Genomic DNA, 12,859 nt, shown 5'->3' on the forward strand with positions numbered 1-12,859 from the left:
TGTAGAGTCTGATGCTGTTGCTTAGAGACCATGCACTGCGTTTAGCATGAAATGGCTCCTAATATGGAGCACAATAGCTCTCATTCTGTACAGCTCCACCCCTGTCTGCTCTCATATTGATTGATCTCCAAATGGATTAGATCTAAGATTAGATCACTAGTACATATGTAAGTTCATCTTTATAGGGCACTGTGATTTATGACATGCATATATAAGTGTGAAATCAACCCACACCACTTTCATCGTCAGGGTTCATAATCCATCCGAGCAGTTTGTTTGCTGGGGTAATATTTACTCTGTGTTTCCAAAGGGCTGATGAGATAAACTTGTCTTTTTTGTTTGCTTTCAAAATTGCTTTATGACAGCTCACAGGACAGCCCATATTGTGTTACTCTACCATTTCTCGGAAACCAGCGAATTACAAAAGAAGCTTTTCAGTTTTGGAATCAAACAGGATGCTTGTGAAAGGGCATCTCATAAATGTACCATCTTATTTGTGCGAGGATGTGTAAAGCTTTCGGTGTTTCCTCTTTCAATCACATTTCACATCCCTGTTCCTCTCTCGCAATACGAGCAAACAAATCCCTGTCCACAGACTAGCACTTCAAAATGAACCTAAGAGTTAATTTAACTATAACACAGTACAGTACATCACAATCTCACTGCAATTTGTACGTATTTTACGACCACATTTGTACGTTTTTGTATGATTCGCATTTTTGTGACATTTGGGTTGGGATGGGGTCTCAGTATTTTTTATAATAGTGGTACATTTTTGTACAATTCACTTCATACAATTTAGCCAACTTGTACAAAAACTAATGAATTTTCATGAGATCAGGCTGTACAGCTATACACTTACTATATACTTATTAAAGGACTACAGCTTTTTGACATTCCAGTGGCGGCTCGTGACTGCTCTTCCGAGGGGTGCAAATTCAAAATGTGTGTTTGGAGTGTCTTGTGTTTTGCTCGTGTTTTCAAAATATGTGTTTGTTGCGTCATGTGAACCATGTGCATCACGTGTTTTGTCAAAATAAGTGCCTGCTGCACACAAATCAAACCCGTTTATGATAAAAGATACACGCAAGACACACCCTTAACAGTAAACTTTAATTACGCATGAGATTATGCGAGTATCTGACAAACGCGAGCGTCTCTTTTATCATAAACCCTTTAGACGCATCTGCAGCAGGCAATTATTTTGACAAGACACATGATTCGCTCGACGCGTCGAACACATATTTTGAAACTATCACCAAACCACATGCATGACGGGCTACATACATGTTGTGACGAACTTCACATCAAGCGCCCTCGGAAAAAAAGTCACCGGCCGCCACTGGATATTTTGTGCATTTGGATATTTCGTGCATTTACAATTTTTTTTTGTGAAATTGAAATGCCAGCTGGCACGTTGAACACTCTCGCTTTCTCAAATTAGGTAGATCATTTGTGATATACACAAAAATATGAATGGAAACGGCTCAAGGTAAGATTGTTTAGCGATACACAAAAACTTATTTGACGATTTGTTTTCTTCACTAGTGATGTCACACGCAAGCCATTTTATTGATAAAATTCGAATGGAAACAGCAATATTTCACTTTTTTATGTATATTTACTTCGTAGATTACAAAACCTGGATGGAGACATGGCTTATGATCCTCACTATGGACTGGTTACAGTTTATGAAGTCTGTGTGTGACAGTATTTACAGCAAATCTTAAACTATTAATAAACACATTACAGGAAATGTTGAAAGAAAACATGTACTAGTACAACTACTGTGTGTGCATTATGGAAATGAGTGACTCATATTTCAAGAAAAGTTTATTTTAAGAAAACATCTTTCAAAGTTAGTTTAAAGTTCAGACATTTTCATGTCCAAAAGTCTCTTATATATTTCAGTGCGGTTTTAGGTGTAATCTGGACTGTAAGACCAGCACAAACCTTAGCATCTTTATAACTAAGGGCCTCTAATATAGACTTAATGGTTTTCATACTCCTATAATGATGTTAAGCTGAACCTCACAGATATCATGATTTTGCCAGTTCAAAGGAATTTTTAAGAGCAATTCAAATTGGTTTTCTGCATATTTTTTCAAGATACTGTACTGTATATAAAGACATTTAGCCCTTACCAGCATAGCCCAAACTGCACACATACAATACGTTACATACCATCCTTAAAGGAAAACACCACCGTTTTTCAATATTTTACCATGTTCTTACCTCAACTTAGACAAATGAATACATACATTTTTTTTTCAATGTGCACTCTTAATCTTTGCACAGCGCCTCGTGAATTTGTTAGCATTTAGCCTAGCCCCATTCATTCCTTAGGATCCAAACAGGGATGAATTTAGAAGCCACCAAACACTTCCATGTTTTCCCTATTTAAAGACTGTTACATGAGTACTTACACGAGTAAGTATGGTGGCACAAAATAAAACTTTTGTTTGGAGCCATAGGAATGAATGTGGCTAGGCTAAATGCTGACACATTCAGGAGGCGCTTTAAAAAAATTTAAAAGTGCACACATTGATAAAAGATAGGTATGTATTCATCTAAGTTGAGGTAAGAACATAGTAAAATATTTATTGAAAAACTGTGGTGTTTTCAGTACTTAGTAATGCTGTAATATTAATCTAAGATGCTCACACACACACACAGATCTCCTGAATACACGCTCAGACACAGAGGATATCTGTCATACAACCGCATGTCGAGGAAGTGACCCATAGGGCATCTGATGTTATAAGGTCTCTCAACAATTATCTGAGGATATGAAAAAGTCACGGCTCTTGCAATTCCAGTTTCACCAGCTCAGGGGTTTGAGAAGATTGAAAAACAGCAGTGATGTGGGGACTGAGTCACCCACTGCCTCTCACTTACTGTCACACATTTACAGCACATTCACAGTCCCACGTTACTGTCACAAAATTCGTGCTTTCAACCATGCAAAATATTTCAGTTGCACTTCCTAAGAAGCGTGTATAGAAAGTGCTTTTAAAAAAGTATCGCTTCAATATATCCCTCAATTAAGATTTTTGTCATCATTTATAGTACCTATACCATCAGGTTGCTCCAAACCTGTATGAGTTTCTTAATTGAACACAAAAGAAGATATTTTGATAAATGATTGTAAGCACACAGTTGACTGTACCCATCGACTTCCATAGTATTTGTTTTTCCTACTATGGAAGTCAAGGTACCAACATCTCTCTCTCCATGTCACTTTCTCTCAATTGTTCCCACTTCAATTAACGCTTGTGCTATGTAAGTACACATAATGCACAGTTTGAAGTAATTTAAATCTCTGCATTGTTCTGAAGAGGAAAAAGTACATTAATGTCAGTCTGAAAGCTTTCAGTTCTCTCTTACCCACAGAGAAGCGATTATACCTTAAGCAGAAGAGACGCGTGTTAAAAATAGTCCGTTCTGCTACAGGCATAATTGTAAGATTCATTCAACCGTCATTATTTAGCCAAAGAAAATTCGAGAGTCGCCGGAATACGTTGTTCTTACATTTCCAACTTCACACGAATCTGTGGTGAGAACGATCCTGGGTTCACGAGGACTTTAGTTGGCAGTATGATGGCGACACTGCCCCCTCAAGCCATCTGACTGGAGATTCATACACCTGCTGGGCTTCAACAGGCAAAGCTGCTCTGTACTGGGCACGGTCTACAGAAACTGTTTGGTGACTATCGACAGAACCACAGACTGTCTGATTATGTATGCAAGAGCGGCATTAAAATACACTGCCCGGGAATATTTTAGCCATGTGTCACCTGTTCAGTCACCCTTCCCACTGAGCTGTCGCCGCTAGATTTTTTTTAGTCACCAGTGTTTTCTTGACTTTCATCACACGTTTGATCAGAAGAACCGCTGAACTATGATTAATTATCATCCAAACACTTGAGAAAAGTGTGACTGTGTTGATCTGGGGACAGAAGTGTCAGGATTTTTTCATTTTTTAAGAAACATTTATTACTTTCCACTTCAAAGACATTTCAGCTAAAGTTTTTACGGTACTTTTACTGTAAGTTTTGTTCTCATGGTCTTCCTCCTCTAAATAGCTCTCTACCAACATAACATTGTATTTATAGTTGCAAACCGCTGTACGATAACAAAGTTAATCTATTTAAACACATAAAAGATTCATGCTTAGATCACCGCAGTGAGTATATTGCATGCAACGCTCTCAAAATAACAGCTCACGCTATAGTTATTTTCGTACAGGAGGATCTTGTAAAATTATAGAGCTGTTTTTTTGCTCGCTTCTCCTTTTTTCTCTGTTCTACTTTCAAAAACATCTATGGCCTCGCTCGACTGAATTTCTGGCCTCGTGCATCTCTTGCAGGTGTCCAATTAATGTCAACATTGAATTTATTCTGGTGTGTAACCTCGAGCACTGGTGTCCAGCCAGGAGCCCTGCGTTGATTTGCATGTCACTGCGACATTACATTTGTCCAACTGTGCTATTTCCCCCCTCGCTAGTGCGGTAAATCCATCAACCCGTTTGTTTGCAGACTTTGCACCTCAACAAATATCTTAAATCCCTCGGGATCCATCTAGACACATTCCAGACCATCTTCTCTTGGGTTTTTATTCATGTCTGGTTGATGAAGAAATACAGTTGGGCTATTGGGAGATTTCTCTGTGACGGATGACGTAGTTTATTTGCGGTATGGGGGGAGAGTCGGTTTGTGCAGGTGTAAGACTGCCACAGTAGTGTTTATCCTGGCTCCGTATTGTGTCTGGGAATTGGTGCTCTGACGGAGGCTAAATGTTCCCCTGCGGCCTCGAAAAACAGTCTTGAACGTGAATCTAAGGAGGAGTCTTAGGGGAGAAAGGGTTTTCGGAGTATTTATATGTGTGTTATGAACAACTTTATGGGCCAGTGAAACAAAACAACACTGATGGGAACATTAGATATGGCTGGAGGGTTGGCTCTTTGATATATTGGTTGTGTGCTCATCTTTTTTAAGTTTAAGATTGTTCTGCATTGTTAAAGGTTTTCAAAGTGTTACCTAATATGGTTTGGTTCTGTTGAAATGCATCAAGATTGTGTAGCAGATTAAAAAAGAGTGAAAATGTGTGACTGGATGTCACACTTTTAAGTCCAGTAAAAAAAATTCAGAGGTTTATTGTGTAATGGCACAATATGTCATTTTTGCTACTAGAGGTTGTAAGTAAAATCAACTTGGATTTTCAAGTCATTTCAGCTTTTACTTTTTATCTTGACTAGTGATAATTTGCTGTAACTTATAAAATAATGTTGAAATAAGTTAAGGTAATTCAGCTTAAGTAACTCAAGATACAGTCAAGATAAATAATCATAGTTGAAAAGATTTGTAAATTCAAGTTGATTATACTTAAAAATGTGAATGCAAAAAAAATTGTAGACAACTGCGGAGGGCAGAGGCACAGATTAGGGAGCAAAACAGCCCTCTGCATTCGTCATACGTCACTACCGAGGGGCAACCTTCTGATCTCTCTGATGAATCCAATACGGAAGTGATTTAAACTGCAATTCATCGACTGGCCATTAGAGGTTGGCTCCAAAAGGGATTCAATCCCCATAGACCTCCATGTTAAAATTTCCAACTTTACAGCAGAAAATAATAGTCTGGTACAAAAAGTGTTTTTGATCTGTGTATAGCTAATTTTGAAAACTTCATGACTGTGAGGGGGTGAACTTTTGTGTAACTCATCCGTTTAGATTATATTAAGCCTTAAAGTTCATCATAATTAAAGGCGTGGCCACTTGAGTAATGGTTGAACAGCCACTGCTGCCACTGGAGTCGACCTAGGTGGGCGTGGTTTCAGCAAGCAGTCACCTAAGCTTCACCCACGTCCTGGCTCTTTACCCATTTACGGTTATCCGCGAATGAAGCCCGGTGACGCGCAGCCAAGATGGCAACGACAGGTACCGCCTACTTAAAGCTTCTTAAACGATCTTCAGAAACCTATGGGTGACGTCACGGACACTACATGGATCTTTTTTTACAGTCTATGGTCATTACGAAAAGTGTGTACAATACGCTGATACTCTCTCCTGAATGCAGAGGCGTCTAAAGTGGAATTTATAGTCGTGCATAGGTTGCTAGCCATAGGCTATGCATAGCCTGACACGCACATCACCGAAATGTTAACGTGTCTGTTCTACACCGACTGCAAGCGCTGTGATTGGTCCACTAGAACCCCTCCTGTCAAGTAAAATAAAATCTATGTCGCATTTTTTCAAAAAGGCATTTCTGCTTGCCAAAGATAGGCCAAATTGAGGAGTTATTACAAAAATCACTGTTTACTTACCTCACATCACTGCTGGTCTTCATAAATCATTCACAACAAGCTTCTGCTGCTTCTTCGTTTGTGGGTTTACTGGCCAAGCTTGTTCTTCTGTGGCTGTTGTACTGCTAATGTGGGATAATGTGCCCTTCAGATGGTGGCATTATCGAAGCTACAGTAGTTATTTTCGTTTGGTAATGTTTAAAAACAATCGGATCATTTACCCTCAAAAGGCCTTTATTTATTCCCTGGAAGCCGCGTTGATTACTTTTACGAAGGATGGATACAAATTATTTGGACTTTAGTGAGCTAGTCCCAATATTCATCTGTTTTAAAGATTAGAAGGACAGAGAAGCAGGAGAGTGACGGCGCGATGATTAACATACAGGTCCATGACGGGGAAAAGCGTTCATACAACTCTCTCCCAACGTTTTATTTCTTTGTTTAATATTATTGGAGTTTGTCATTTGAGTTTTTTATTCGTTCTAGAAACTCTATAAAGCATAAGCATGTCGTCTTTGTTTGTTTACCTCTTTGGCGGCTATAACGTCCAGGTGACGCGCTTACGTTTTGGAGGAGTAAAACACTGACATGTGGTTTTCCTCTACCTTCGCTGTTTTTTTATCTTTTCTCCGCCTCCCTGTCTATGAGGCCCCGACTCTGCAAGCAACAGTGCGCGAGAGAGACCGACGCACTGTCCCAAACCGCATACTTCCATACTAAATAGTAGGCGAAAAGCACTACTTCTCGTACTCTTTGCCTACTATATAGTATGAAATTAGGCGGTTTGGGACGCAGTGCGAGTGTGTACACTTCGTTCCGCGCTTAACTGAAGTTTTTCCCTTTTTTTATTAAACGTCTCTGAATCACGCGACACAACGAATCGATTATGAAATTCGTTGCCAACACTTTTGGTAATCGATTTTTATCGATTTAATCGATTCGCTGTTGCAGCCCTAGTCCGAATCTCATTCATTCTACCAGGATTCATACTATACAGTACCTACTGTTTTAACGGCAAGTAAGTAGGTACTTCATCTCATTCAGTACCTACTGTACGTATGCGGTTTCGGACGCAGCCTATTTATATCCTTCCTGTGTATTCCTATCCATCCTAAATAGTATTTGAAATGAGAATTATTATGTTCCAAATCATAGTATGTTGAAATGAGTATCCATAAAGTTCTCGGATGTTCGGAAGTGTAGATCCATGGACACTTAAATGGCTGACATTACTCACTACTCACCGCGAGAGGGCAGGGATTATTTGCGCTACACAGAATAAACAAATTAAATAAATGATCCGTCACTGACTCAATACATTTAACTACAGAGTAAACATTACATGAGACATAATGAATGAAGAAATGCTTGAATACAAAGACGTTTGAACCCTGAGGGGACATTTCACAAGACTTTATTTAAGGTGTAAAATAAGTCTTTGGTTTCCCCAGAGTGAAGTTTTAGCTTAAAATGCCATACAGATAATATATTATATCACATTAAAATTGCCACTTTGTATGGGTGAGCAACAATGTGTCATTTTTAGGTGTTTTCTTTTAATACAAATGAGCTGATGAATAAAGATGGTTTTCTCTCTCTCTCTCTCTCTCTCTCTCTCTCTCTCTCTCTCTCTCTCTCTCTCTCTCTCCTGCTCGCTCGCTCGCTCATGGAAACACACGGTTGAAAAAAATAATGTAAAAAGTACATAATTTTTTACATTATGTAAACAATATAAGCTTGCTATCTTTAATATTGAATGAGTAATGATGATGTCAAAGAAATCAATCAAAGTTACATCAAACTTTAAAGCTCTTCATCTCATAATTAGATTATAAAACTTTTGCCTGAATCCACCGACAGGGTCACAAAAAGTTACTGGAAAAATAGCCTGTGTGACAACTAGCCGCAGACTTATATTTTCCTATTCTCCCTCATGAACAAATGCTTCAAGATCCCGGCATACAGTGATCCCAGGATAGTCTGATTTCAAATATTTCAGTTATAGCAGAGACATGCATTATTTCTGGTTACAGGCTGGGGAAAAATTCAGTCTAAGCTCAAGTTCGCATTGTGCACCTGCTGCTCCGTCTTTCACCAGGATTTGAGAAAGATGAAGACTGCCACCTTCAGTTCAAATCCCAGTAACAGAACGAAAGCATATCCTGTATCACTGCTTCAGCCTGTCAGAATATGGCCAGTAGTTGACTTTAAAGAAACGAAGGATCAGTCATGCCTCACAACAACAAGGTCTCTCTTCCTCCATTGTTTGTCACTGATGGCTGTTAGGAGAGCAGTATAGGACAGGGACCCTTTCATCCATCCTGGGGGAAAGGATTGCGATTAGCGCTGATTTTGTGCAGATTTGTCATCGTCATAAATCCACAGCTGTCGGGAGCTTCACATTTTTACATGTCACTTCAAACACATTCCTCACTTTCTTTACAGCTCCTGTCCGACTACTGATAAATGTTTTCACTGCTGTAGAAGACGGTCCACTTTATCTTGAGCTTCACCGAGATGTCACGTTTTATGTCATGCTGCCTAAATGCTTGTTAGGAGTGAATGGTGTCCCATGCAGTGTACACCTCTGCTATTCTGCCAGTCTGTTTCTCTGTTCTTCTCACTGTTTATGTCTTTTCTTTTCGTACCTCAGGCAGCTGGAGAACCAGTGAATGTGTTTGTGGGTGTTTGTGGGTGGGTGTGTGATGATCTCTTTATCCAGCTGTTGGCTATTCCTCATGCTGATGGCCTGGGAGCCTCCCAGAAACCAAACTGAGCCCTTGACCCAGCGTCACATCCATTCACAGCTCTGCCGTGAGTCGCACTACTGAGTAAGGATCCATTTACTCACTATAAATAAACTCATCTTTAGTATTACTATTTCCCACATAGGAGAATAATAGAAAGGTCTATGAAAAAACCTCTGTACAGTTCTGGTCATTCTCTCAACCAACTTTATGAGGTGCATGCTAAGGTGCTTTTTAATTCAGTTTTGAAAGTCGACACTGTTTGAGTTTTTAAATATTATTATCTATTTTGTACGTGTTTTGTGTTTATATGTAGGGACAATATGGTTGCTTAAGCATTTAGATTAAAATATTTTGAATCTAGTTGAGAAACATAAATCTAATGTATAAAATGTAGAGTGTATGACTACAGTAGGGCAGTTACACTGTTAAAAAAATGTTTTATATAATTTATAAACAATAGCATTATAGCTTAGTATAAAATAAATCAGGCCTTCTCTAAAGTGTGTGATAAGAGTTAAGAGAAATATTTGTCTGTTATTTATACAGGAGTAGATAAACCCTGATGACCATTGACCACATACCAAAACAAGCAAAAACATCATGGAAAGTTTTTTTTTTTTTTAGGAATTTGTTCACTCTAAAATGAAAGCCAATATTTAACTTACACTTAAGTCACCCTACACTGGAAAAAATGAAAAGTTGGATAAACTTTAAAAAAATACTTTCTTTGTTAACACTGTTTTTTTCAACATAAAATTTCACTTTAGGTAAAAATTTTAGTTGATAAAACTTAGTTTTTTAAGTGTTATTAAAGTAAATTTTTAACTCAAACTTTTCACTTTTATAGTGAAGGTGTATTAATGTCTTCTGAAGTGAAACAATGCGTTTTTGTATCATCAACTCTTGTAAACATGCATACACCATAGTAAAAAAAAAAACGCTCCACCTTGGAAGACATTTAAAATCAGTATGAATTATTATTTCATTGATGGATGCTTTTTGGAGCTTTAAAAATGGGGCACTATCCACTGCCATTATAAAGCTGAAAAAAGCCAGGATATTATTTAATATAACTACATTTGTGTTTGGCTGCAAGAAAAAAGTTATATACACTTAAGATGGCTTGATGATGAGTAAAATATATTCTGTGTTTCCCCATTTATTTAGATTTCGAATTGCATTATAGGATTGATCTCAGCCTTGACAATCTTTAGTGGGTGCAACAAAGTCATGAGCTGCAAAAATATCATCTTTTTCAATGGTAAGTAATTTTTTAAATAATATTTTACACTGCCATTCAACAAGTACAGTAACTGTTTTATTTATATTACTAGTTTGAAATTATATTGTGGGTGTTATATCGCAAATGGCGTTTATTACGCAACTATGTTATTAAGCTTCATTGTTTGTGAGATAAGGACTGTTGCTTTTTTTAAGTGTACAATTTAAACAGCTTTTTATCATTTTTGGCTAAACTATCCCTTAGTTTAGAGCCATTCTAGCATATATGCCTATGGCTATAAACAATATGATCTGCACACAAGTTGAAGGAAACCAGAGTAAGCCCACTCTTGCACAAGGAAATCATGCACTGAAAACTCCACATACACTGAAAAAAGTACAAGGGCGGTACCTTTTCAAAATATACACTTTTATACTATTGGTACCTCAAAGGTACATGTCTGTACCAAAAAGGTACCATCCCAATTTTTTCTAAAAGTGTAGTAAGGCTTTCAAGCCCAGTCATGGCTCGAACCAGGGACCTGTGAAATGTACTGGTAACACAGGAAAGTTCCATACTGACCTGTTTCATACAGGACTTGAATACAGGAGCATTGTTGTGCCTGATCTTCCCCCTTACCCTCCCATAACTTATCATATACTAATTCAATTTGTGGGAACCTCTAGCCTCAGTAAGGGCAAATTCCATCTGGTGTTAGTGGGATCTTATGGGATTTATGGAGCTAAATCCATAGGGATTATCCTGACCCAAGTGGGCTGGCCACTAGTGCTATGACACCATTAACTGTAAAACTAAACGTTGTGGATATAGACCTACATACGGTAGCAGACACTCTGTATTTATTATCTGAATAAAGCTGGGAACAACATTGTGATATGCTTTCATGTTAAGGCCAACCACAGGACACCTCAAATCACATCAACAGTTTTGCTGATGTGTAAGATTAAAAATATAGGAATTTATTACTTGGTCACAACTTGTCACAACCCCCTATGCTGATATTGATCAAAGACTATTGTCACAACTGTTTATCCAATACAGTGGGGGTTAAAGGTGATCTTCTGATTGGTCAATTTGAATGTATCAAGTTAGGTTTAGTCACATGGTCAAGGGATAGAGGATATAGGTCAAGGTTTTTATGAGCTCTGGGCTTTTGCATTTTGCCTTTTGCATTGGCCATTTCCCTTTCCTTTTCTTCTTCACCTGAGCTCTGGGGTTCCAGTTCTCAAGTGTGAATCCCTTTCTTCTAAGCTTTCTTTCTTTCTCTGTTCTCTATCTTATCAGGTAATATCTCACATACATTGGAAACAGTCAATTGTTTGTATTATTTACCATTTCATGTATTTATAGTGTAAGCATTTCAATTGTAACTTTAAGTCAGTACTGTAATTAAACCTTTTCATTTACAAATCTGTTGTTTAGTTTTGATTTAGTGTTAACACTTAAACGCTCCATATTGCAATACAATATATTCGTACTCTAGCAACGCTCTCAGACATATTGTGTCAGAAACCCGGGAACGATTGCAGTTTTGTTCCCCTTCCGAAACCTGAGATCCCTTACAGATGCCATTTGTTTGATTTTCCTAAAAAAAAATTTAAGCTTTATACACTAAAATTTTTTATTTTCAACCAGTGTTGGGTCAAAAAGGGCCAATCCCAAACTGTTGAGTTGTATATGAACCTATGCTGGGTTTTTTCAACTTAAAATGCTTGGTTGTTTTGACCCATTCTTGGGCCAAATATAAACATTTTCTGTGGGTTTTTCCTTTTTTGACCCAACGCTAGGTTGAAACCCAGCATTTGTAGAGAGTGTGTCTATAGTGCAAAACATACAAAAGCCATCTTGACTTTTGAAAATCCGATGTGTAATCCTATCTTTTACTTAAAGGATTAGTCCATTTTCTTAAATCCAGATAATTTACTCACCACCATGTCATCCAAAATGTTGATGTCTTTCTTTGTTCAGTTGAGAAGAAATAGTTTTTTTAGGAAACATTCCAGGATTTTTCTCATTTTAATGGAATGGACCCCAACACTTAACAGTTTTAATGCAGTGTAAAATTGCAGTTTCAAAGGACTCTAAATGATCCCAAACGAGACAAAAGGGTCTTATCTAGCAAAACGATTGTCATTTTTGACAAGAAAAATAAAAAATATGCACTTTTAAACCACAACTTCTTGTCTATCTCCGGTCCTGTGATCCGCCAGCACGACTTCACGTAATACGTCATCACGTCAAGAGTTCACGGATGATGTATCGAAACTACACCCCAGTGTCTACAAGTGTGGAGAAAGAGGACCGTTACGACGTTGTTGTATGTCGAATTACACTATTTAATGTCTTTTTGTTTATGTTTATTGTTTAAAATGGTCCGCAAATGTGTTTCATATATGTAACACGTGACCATTCTATGTCATTACGCAAGCACGTGAGGTCGCGCTGACTCGTCCACACAGCCGGAGGAAGGAGAGAAGTTGTGGTTTAAAAGTGCATATTTTTTATTTTCTTGCCAAAAATGACAATTGTTTTGCTAGATAAGACCCTTTTGTCTCGTTTGGGA

Source organism: Paramisgurnus dabryanus, chromosome 13, assembly GCF_030506205.2.
Source record: "Paramisgurnus dabryanus chromosome 13, PD_genome_1.1, whole genome shotgun sequence".
Classification (NCBI taxonomy): domain Eukaryota; kingdom Metazoa; phylum Chordata; class Actinopteri; order Cypriniformes; family Cobitidae; genus Paramisgurnus; species Paramisgurnus dabryanus.